This window comes from Puma concolor, chromosome D2 (assembly GCF_028749965.1).
Source record: "Puma concolor isolate L17-30 chromosome D2, mPumCon1.1.hap2, whole genome shotgun sequence".
NCBI lineage: Eukaryota > Metazoa > Chordata > Mammalia > Carnivora > Felidae > Puma > Puma concolor.
The window spans coordinates 19,171,463-19,182,558 of NC_141677.1; positions in this window are offsets into that span (position 1 = coordinate 19,171,463).

The following is an 11,096-nucleotide window of genomic DNA, read 5'->3' on the forward strand; positions in this document are numbered from 1 at the left end:
GACGGGTCGGGGGCATAGCCTAGGAGCAGGCAGACATTACCCAGTCTCAATGGGAGGGGCAGAAGTCTGGAGGCAGAGGGGGTCTGGAAGTAAAACGCAATGAGGGCAATGACTGACCATTGTTTGCGCTAATTTTTCCATCGAGAAAAATGAGAAGAGCTGGACAAAACAGAAAAAGACAAAAACAAAACATGTTTGCAGGCAGAGGACCAGGACCGAGGCAGTGAGAATGGGCAAGGCCCGAGCGAGGTGAGTCCAGCACTTAGGCTCACGTTCCCTGCAAGGCGACAGACAATTCCAGAACAAAACATAGGCTCCGAGCTGAAGAAGCTCGGCAGAACTCTGGGCACTCTCATGAGACAGGGGGACAGAAACGGACACAGAACGAGCCAAGGAGGAAGGTGCCTGACAAACATTCCCAGCTGAAGTGGGGTCCCAAGGTGGCAGTGAGGGAGTGAAGACTGAACTGGGAGTTGGTGACCCTCACAATCGATGACCCGATTCAGTCAGCACGATCCTCCTTGTTTTTACTACAAGAAGGAAAAATTACACACCATTCTCTCTCACGAACAACGATTCAAAAACCCAACGCAAAGTTCTAGCAAACTGAACCCAGCAATATATATAAAAGATAATCCGTCAAGATCAAGTTTCAAGGTTAGTGTGATGTTTAAAAATCAACTAAGCTAATTTATCACAGTAACTAATTTAACACATTTAAAAATCAATTAAGGTAATTTATCACATTAACTGATTTAACACATTTAGCTAATGAAGAAAAGTCATATAATCATCTCCACAGAACAAGAAAAACCACTTTACAAAATTCAATGCTTATTCATAATTTTTTTTGACGTTATTCATTATTGAGAGACAGAAACAGAGCATGAGCACGGGGGGGGGGGGGTGGAGGGGGGCAGAGAGAGGAGGTGCCATAGAATCTGAAACAGGCTCCAGGCTCTGAGCTGTTAGCACAGAGCCCGATGCTGCGGGGCTCGAACCCACAAACCACGAGATCATGACCTGAGCCGAAGCCGGATGCTTAACCGACTGAGCCACCCAGGCACCCCCATAATGTTTTTTTTAATGTTTTATTTATTTTTGAGACAGAGAAAGACAGAGCATGAATGGGGGAGGGTCAGAGAGAGAGGGAGACACAGAATCTGAAGCAGGCTCCAGGCTCTTAGCTATCAGCACAGAGCCCAACGCAGGGCTCGAACCCACGGACCTTGAGATCATGACCTGAGCCGAAGTTGGACGCTCAACCGACTGAGCCACCCAGGCGCCCCATTAAAAAAGCTCTTAACAGTAGAATGAAAATTTCTTTATCTGATTAAAAATAGAGCAAAAATTATATAAAAATTAAATTTTATTCTCTGAGGTCAAGCATCAGACAAATCTGCTCACCACCTGAATTTCTGTTAAACATAATACTGGAGATTTCAGCCAGTGAGATAAAGAATATAAAGAACACAAATAAATGTATAAAAGTTGGAATGGAAGAAATAAAACTGTCATATTCCCAAATGACGTGATATTATATGTAGAAAATCCAAAAAGATCTATACATAAACTATTAGAATTAATCAATAAATTTACCAAGGTTTCTAGATACAAGGCTAATACACAAAAGTCAATTCTATTTCTTCATAATATCATCAATTATTAAATGAAGTCAGAAATTTTTTATTTAGATCAAATAGCTAGGAATAAATTTAACAAAAGACGCGTGAACCTCCTACACAGAAAACTGTAAAACATTCCTGAGAGAAACTAGAAAATTAAACAAATGAAACAGTATACCACATTCATGGGTTGAAAGGCTAAATACTTGGAGTTGGTGATTCTTTCCAAAGTGGTCTATACAGGGGCGCCTGGGTGGCTCAGTCTGTTGAGCGCCTGACTTTGGCTCCGGTCATGATCTCCTGGTCTGGGGGTTCAAGCCCTGAATTGGGCTCTGTGCTGATAGCTCAGAGTCGGAGCCTGCTTCAGATTCCGTGTCTCCCTCTCTCTCTGCCCCTCTCCCACTCCTGTCGGTCTCACTCTCTCTCTCAAAAATAAATAAACATTAAAAAACAAACAAACAGAACCCCAAAGTGGTCTATACAAATGTAATGAAATTTTAATACATGCTGGAAGCATTTGTTGTAGAAAGTCACAAGCTGATTCTCTCACTTACGTTGAAATGTCAAGGGCTAAGAATTGCTAAGACAAACTTAAAAAAGAAGAAAATTGAAGAACAAACACAACTAGATATTAAGACTTACCATAATGTGACAATAAGACCGTGCAGAGCTGCGACAGGAATATGCAGATAGGCGAGTGGAACAGATCAGAGAGTCTGGAAATAGACCCATATTATACAGACATGTGACTAGCGATAAAAGTGGCACATGAAACAATGGGAAGAGAATTTTTAAAGAAATAAGTGATGCTGGGTCAATTGGATATCCATCTGAATATCCCCAAAGTAATAATCTTGATCTCTATCTCACATAGAAAGCAGTATCAGTGGACTACAGATCAAAAGATACAAGGTATATAACAGAGCTCATAGAACAGGACATGGGAGAATGCCTCCATGACTTTGAGGAAGAGAAGAACACAAAAACACTGACCATAATAGAAAGGATTTACATATTGGACTATATTAACATTTGTGACTTCCGTTCACAAACAACACACCAGAAAAGAATAAAAAGAAGGTATCTGCAGCACATAATAAAAAAGCTCATATCAAGAATATGTAAAGTACTCCTACACATCAATGTGAAATGGACAGACAACCCCTCAGCAAAACTGGCCAAAATATGAATAAGCACTTCACAAACGAAATACCTACCAGGATATGAAAAGGTAGGGGCACCTGGGTGGCTCAGTCAGTTAAGCGTCCGACTGCAGCTCAGGTCATGGTCTCGTGGTCCGTGAGTTTGAGCCCTTCGTCGGGCTCTGTACTGATGGCTCGGAGCCCGGAGCTTGCTTCTGTGTCTCCCTCTCTCTCTGCCCCTCCCCCATTCGTGCTCTGTCTCTCTCTGCCTTTCAAAAATGAATAAATGTTAAAAAAAAATTTTTTTTAAAGACTAACAATATCCCAAATTGGTGATGATGTGAAGCAGCGGGAACGCTCGCATACTGCTGGCGCGAGTCACATCTGGTTCACCCATCCTGGGTAACTGTTTCTCAGAAACCGGACACACTTCACCCTATGACCTTGCAATTCTACTCCTGCATATATCTGCCTCCTCCCTGAAATGCACAAGTGAGAAATGTTTCTATCAGCATTGTTTACAATAGTTAAACCCAGAAACAATGCAGATGTCCCTCCATAGATCAAATAAATCGCGGTGTATTCGTGCAATGGAATCATATGCAGCAATGAAAATATGCTGTGTGCAATGACATGAATGAATCATATATACATAACGTTGAGTGAAATGATTCATTTGCATAAAGGTTAAAAACATGCAAAAGCAACCCAAGATGTTAGAAGTGAGGAGAGCAGTTACTTTCGGCAAGAACTGGTCCTGACCGGGGCAGGGGCACAAGGAAGGCTCTGGCATGTTTCTGCCTTCATCCGGGTGCAATGACGTGGGTGTGTTCAATGCATAAACATGGGCTGTACACTTACGGTTTGTGCATTTTTCGGTGTGCCTGTCATACGTCAATGAAAGTTTATTTTTTAATTTTTTTTTTCAACGTTTATTTATTTTTGGGACAGAGAGAGACAGAGCATGAACGTGGGAGGGGCAGAGAGAGAGGGAGACACAGAATCGGAAACAGGCTCCAGGCTCCGAGCCATCAGCCCAGAGCCCGACGCAGGGCTCGAACTCACGGACCACGAGATCGTGACCTGGCTGAAGTCGGACGTTCAACCGACTGCGCCACCCAGGCGCCCCGAAAGTTTATTTTTTAAAAAAAGGAAGAGGAGAACCTTTAGGGTACATTTGCGTGGCATGTCTATATCCAAATAAAATCAGTGGTGTATTTTAATGTTCACGTTTGTTTTTTTTTTTAACGTTTATTTATTTTTTTTTGGGACAGAGAGAGACAGAGCATGAACGGGGGAGGGGCAGAGAGAGAGGGAGACACAGAATCAGAAACAGGCTCCAGGCTCTGAGCCATCAGCCCAGAGCCCGACGCGGGGCTCGAACTCACAGACCGCGAGATCGTGACCTGGCTGAAGTCGGACGCCTAACCGACTGCGCCACCCAGGCGCCCCTTTTAATGTTCACGTTTAACAAATTCATACTTTTAACACCCATCCCTCATGTCACCCCCTCCCCCCTACACACACACACACACACACACACACACGCACACACACACGAAGCACTGTGGTTTCGTGGATGATCTCATTTGGAAATACAATTAAATGTCAAAGTGTGATGCCCCTTCCTCCCCTCACTCAGCTCAGTCCCATCGCCAATGACATCTCTGCAGAAATGTCTTATTTACTGCTTACAGAGCACGTGAGCAGAGCGCTGTCCTTACCATTTCAATGTGGGGTAAACTGGAGGTTCGGTGACCCTCCAGGTCCCCGCACAAACCCAGGCCTGGCTCTTTCCCCCTCCCCTCCTCCGGGCATTTTCTGTCTCTCCAACTGCCTCGGGCTATGGAGCTGGAGGCTCTCCCCCGGTGCCCCCTTCCCGGGAATGATGATAAGTTTCACACAACAGCCAGGTTTACAGATAACAGGATGCAGCCTTCACGGCTGTCCCTTGGTACATGACATAACCAGAGAAGGGGGTACTTGGCCACTCCGAGCTAGGGAACCCGTCCTGTACTTCTCTCCAGCCCCTCCATCCCAGAAGGGTTGAGCAAACACTTCAGGGAGGCACTCCTTGGGGGGTCGCAGTCATCTTCCTTCTTTTGTTTTAAGCACTCCGTGGTCGACTCTGAAGGAATCCCCCCCCCACAATCGCAAGCTTGAAGATCTTTCCGAGGGCCCCTTGGGCAGATTTCTTCGTCTCTCAGAGTTCAGTTCATGCCTTCCTCCTATCACATTTGAAACCTCTGAACGGAATCAACCCACATTCCTTTTAGGTGAGATAGCAGAGTCCCAAATGATGAAAACAGTTTGCAAAATATGTGCTAGAATATTTTGAAAGTGGTTCGCACTAAAGGAACGCAGGGTGGGTGAAGTTTTCAAACAGATCTTTGCTTGGAGAGCCTTGCTCTCAGTCTCTCGCAGAAATTCCACAGCTCAATCTTTGGCAGATGGGCATTTTTATTTTCCTTTCAGGAGGACAAGTCACTGAGGGAGGACAGAAAAAAAGTCCTTAAAGCAAGACCAAACCACAGTGAGATACCACGGAACAGCCGTTAGGATGGCTATAATTTAAAAAACAAAGCAGAAAAAAAAAAAAAGCAAAAGGAAAATAACAAGTGTTGGTAAAGAGGGAGAGCAATTGGAACCTTCGTCTATCGCTGGTGGGGATAGAAAATGGTGACAGTGTCATGGAAAACAGTTTGGTAGTTTCTCAAAAGGTTAAGCATAGAATTGCCACAGACCCAGCAATTCCACTCCTACGTGTACATGCAAAAAACATAGCAATCAGGGACCCAGATATACTTGCACCCCCAAGTTCACAGCAGCATTATTCAAATGGCCAAAAGGAGGAAACATCTGTTCACTGACAGAGGAATGGATACACAAAATGTAGTATTGTGAGATAATAGAAAATGTATATGTTGGCCTCTGCCCCCCAGTTTCTAGCCTAGAGCTCCTAAAACCCGTGTAATTCCCTAAGTGATAAGAGCACTCGAAGCCTCTTTTGTTCTAATGAGGCGACTGTGGCTGGGCTCTTGGATGGGGGCTGGTCACCGGAAAGACCATGATTGGAAGCTTAAAAATTTTCAGCTCTATCCCCCATTGTCCAGCGAGGGGAAAGGGGCTGGAAATGGAATTAATGATTGGTCATGCCTACGTGAGGAAGCCTCCGTAAAATCCTAAGCAGTAGGGGATTTGAGGAGCTTCCAGGCTGGTGAACTCATCCACCCTGGGAGGGTGACACACCCCAACTCCACAGGGTAGAACCTTCTTGGGGGCCTCCCGGACCTCACCCTATATATCTCTTCTTCTGGCCATTCATGCGTATCCTTCGTCATATCGTTTAATTAATGGGTAAACGTAAGTAAGCGTTTCCCTGAGTTCTGCGAGCCACTCTAGCAAATTAATCAAACCTGAGGAGGGGGTCGCAGAAACCTTCAGATTGTAGCCAAGTAGGAAAGAAGTTGTGGGGACCCTGGGGACTCAGAACTTGCAACTGACATATGAAGCGAGGGGCGGTCTTGTGGGACTGAGCCCTTAACCTGTGGGATCTGACTCCGTCTCCATGTAGTGTCAGAACTGAGTTAAACTGTAGGACACCCAGCTGGTGGTGTGGAGATCTGCTTGGTTTGGGGCGGGGGGAACCTCCAAAGATTTGGTGACCAGAAGTATGAGAAGTGAACAACGGAATATTATTCAGCCTTAAAAAGGAAGAAAATTCTGACACATGCTACAACGTGGATGAACCTTGTGGAGATTATGCAGAGTGAAATAAATCAGACACAGACAGACAAATATTGTGTGTTTCCATGTATATGAGGTCCCTGTAATAGGCAAATGTGTAGACACAGGAAGAATGGAGGTAACCAGAAGCTGGGGGGAGGAGAGGGGCGAGTGTATTGGGTACGGACTTTTTTTTTTTTAAGTTTATTTACTTATTTGGAGAGAGAGAGTAAGCAGGGAGGGATAGAGGGAGGGAGAGAGAGAATCCCAAGTGGGCTCCCTACTGTGAGATCGTGAGTCTCTCGACTGAGATCATGACCCAAGCCGAAATCAAGGGTAGGTTGCTTAACCGACCAGGTGCCCTATGGGTACGGACTTTTTGTTAGAGATGTGGGAAGGTTTTGAGTATAGGTAATGGTGATTTTTACACCACGATGTTAATGTATTCGTGTAAACTCAAGCCTGGTGAAAATGGTCAGTGTATATTTTACCACAATAATCCTTGTCCCATGGACTGTGTGTCCCATGGACTTGTCCCCCTGCAGCCACCGCAGGACTCACACGTGCCGCCACACACAGGAGAAAGTCAAACGTGTGTCTGTACACATCGTCAATACGGGCTGTTCCACGTGACTGGGGATTGTGTTCCCACTGAGTCAAAAAAAACCCCAGGGGAGAATTATACTGGCCTAAAGGAGGCGTTGTAATCAGTTTACTGCAGAAATGAGGAACACGCCGATTTCTTTTTTTGTTGCTGTTATTATTGTGAAAAAAAATGCTGACAGTTCCCTGGCGTTGTTTTGTTTTGTCTTTATGTGTGCGTATCTTATCTTAAAAGTACACGTATAAATCTAGGTTTGTGTTCTATATACAGATCTTATACGACTATAAAGCCTAGCAAATATATGAACATTTTAAAAGCTAAAAAACTAAAAGTATCTATAAAACCAGAGCCAAGAATGCGAATATGTCAGATGTTGTTTTGAAGACGCTACATAGATCTTCGCCGAGTGAATGTGGTCCCAGCCTTGCAGGCTCTTTTCGATTCGGTGTGCCCACCCTCAGTTCTCCCACCGGTCTCTCGGCCCGAATGACTGCCCACTTTCCACCTGCAGAGCACGTGGGGATGTCACTTGGCCTTCAGCTGGCCTTCTTACATCTGCTTCTGTCATTTTGTTATGAACTGGTGATCAGTAAGTCTCCCCAGTGGGGCCGAGGATTAGAAATACAGTCGCTACGGGGCACCTGGGTGGCTCAGTCGGTTAAGCGTCCAATTTCAGCTCAGGTCATAATCTTGCAGTTCATGAGTTCGAGACCCACATCGGCTCCTTGCTGCCGGTGTGGAGCAGCCTTCGGGGCCACTGTCTCCCTCTCTCTCTGCCCCTCCCCTGCTTGCATGCACAGACACACATACACACACACTCTCTCTCTTTCAGAAATAAATTTTAAAAACATTAAAAAAAAAAAAAAAAAAAAAAGAGGCGCACCTGGGTGGCTGAGGTGGTTGGGCATCCGACTTCGACTCAGGTCATGATCTCATGGTTCGTGGGTTCGAGCCCCGCGTTGGGCTCTGTGCTGACAGCTCAGAGCCTGGGAGCCTGCTTCGGATTCTGTGTCTCCCTCTCTCTCTTCCCCTCCCCTGCTCATGCTCTGTCTCTCAAAAATAAATAAACATTAAAAAAAAAAACTTAAAAAAAAAAAAAGAAATACAGTTTCTGTGGCAATTTTCACTTCCAAGAACGTCACCCTGGTGATCCAGAAAAAGAAAAATACACACACACATGTATTTATGTTTATATAAAGTTTATCTTTGAAATTAAAGTATAGCTTAAATATTTGTGCTGAGAACAATCAGACCCCGTATTAACTACAGTTTCTTATTTCCAGTGTTCTGATGCTCTGACATCTGGGGTCCTGCTGACCCTGGAGGGAATGCCTCTCCCAGGTTTAGCCAATTCCTAGAGATTGTAGTCATCAAATCACCAGAGACTGAGTTTTTCCAATGCAAACCAGCCAGTCTGGAGCCCACATGCCAATCACCTCCTCTATGAGACTTGCATACTCTGGGCCACTATCCCCCTTCCCTGAACACCCAGGACCAGGAACCAGACAGCTCGGGACAGCCCCTGTGCCCCAGAGCTCACTGAAAGTTATTTAAGTGGGCAATTCGGAGCCTGGTAACCCTGTCTCCTCTGTTCCTTCCCATGGAAATCACAGTAAAGGCTCTTGCCCATTTCCTCCTTTGCCTCGGCCTCCTGACCAACCCCTATGCTTCTCCATGTGGCCCTGCGTGGCGTGCCTCCCAGTTTACTGTGACCATAAAAGCTTCTTTCAAGAGTCATTTCTGTATCGGGGCGCCTGGGTGGCGCAGTCGGTTAAGCGTCCGACTTCAGCCAGGTCACGATCTCACGGTCCATGAGTTCGAGCCCCGCATCAGGCTCTGGGCTGATGGCTCGGAGCCTGGAGCCTGTTTCCCATTCTGTGTCTCCCTCTCTCTCTGCCCCTCCCCCGTTCATGCTCTGTCTCTCTCTATCCCAAAAATAAATAAACTTTGAAAAAAAAAATTTTTTTTTAAAAAGAGTCATTTCTGTATCTCATGTCTTACCATACCCAAGGAAAACAAATCCTGGGTACATTTTTAAAACAGACTCCCTGAGAATATGCCTCTGAACTCCCAGGGGCTTGAAAAATCCTCAGGTCCCTGAAAGAACATGGACCCCCAGGTCAGGAGCATAGGTTGGCGTTTGACTCTGTCCTACCCTAACTCCGTCAGCCTAATTTGGCTTCCTAATGGGATTAAAAGTGATAAAACCACATGTGAAAGTTCCAGATGAATTACCCATGCTCCACAAACACTAAATTTATTGCTGAGCCTGGCATCTTCTTGTGGTGAGGCCCGTCTAGCCATGACTTAGGGCTCCCTCTCCGTATCTCTGATCCCCGCCCTGGCCAGGCCCAGGCCTTACTAGACCAGCCACATGGGGCCCCTAGTGGAAGGATAGAGGCATCCCATAAAGTTCAAGGGCATCCCCTCTAGTGAAAGGACTCAGATATCTGCTGAAATCTTTTGATGAGAGCCCCATATTTTCCGAGTGACATGGCAAGCCCCCTTCTTTCACAGAATATCACCCAAACCCTTCACATCATCCATACGCACCGAGGTATCTGGCCTGCTCAGTTCTGCTATTGGGGAGCCAAGGTCAGTTTGCACCAGTGAGGGGTGACAAGGCATCCTGAAAGTCCTCAAGAAGACAGCACCTCACACAACTGATGGGTGGAAAATCGAGGGAAAGTTCCATGGAAACACAGAAGCAACTTAAGAGAAAGGTCTCTGGGTCCCCAAATAATTTGAATATAACTCAGTCCTCAGACCACATCTGGCCCCACTCTTGCCTCACTGGCCTGTGGGCTCCGTGAGGACGGGGACCAGGCCTTTTTCAACTCACTGTTCTCCTAACCTGCCACACTTGAGCTGCTGACGACAGAGGGCTTTGGACCTGAGGCAGAAAGTGAATGTGTTTTCTTTTTTAACATTCACTGAAATTAACACACACACACACACACACACACACACACACACATCACAGGAAATAGAGGCTACCAATAATGTTTAATATACTTTAAATTGTTATAAGAAATACTTTATAATAATTTCCATTTATCTTTGTTCCGTTTATCATGTTTTACTTACTAAAAAATTTCAGTCTCTTCCTTTTTTAAATTTATTTTTAATTTTTTTTCAATATATGAAGTTTATTGTCAAATTGGTTTCCATACAACACCCAGTGCTCATCCCAAAAGGTGCCCTCCTCAATACCCATCACCCTATTTTTAATTTTTTTAATTTCCTTTTTTAAAATTTCAACATGTCTATGTATTAATTTTTTTTCTTGTTCCAGATAACTGCATGTTAGTAGATTCCTTCCTTCCTCTCTCCCTCCCTCTCTGCCTCTCTCCATCTTTCTTTCTTTCTTTCTTTCTTTCTTTCTTTCTTTCTTTCTTTCATCTTTCTTTCTTCCTTAATTATGAAGTCGGCATTTAATCCAGTTTTGTAACAGGAGGTAGTTGAACTTGAGTAAATAAATTCATAAATAAAACATTTAGGGAAAATTCCTTTCTGATACTTAATTTCTCTCCCAGCTGTGTCTGCTCAAGTAGTTCATGACTTAGGTAAATCACCAGAGGAAACACCTTCAGACATTGTCTTTATGGGTCTCAACTGGGACGAATTTTATTTCTCTCCATGTGTCAAAAGCTTTTCTCTGTTGAACTCAGTGCACGACAGAAATGCATTGGATTCCATTTCTATCCTGATTGGTCACAAAGTTCTGAAGTTTGAATACTCACGCTGAAGAAAACTATTAACTTTTCAGGGACAAGTTTGTGTAATTCAGCAATGGAAGGATTTTTTTTTTTTTAATTTATATCCAAGTTAGTTAGCATATAGCATATAGCTATATAGCATATAGCAATAACGATTTCAGGAATAGAATCCTGTGATTCATCCCCTACATACAATACCCAGTGTTCATCTCAACAAGTGTTCTCCTCAATGCCCCTTGCCCGTTTAGCCCATCCCCCACCCACAATTCCTCCAGCAACG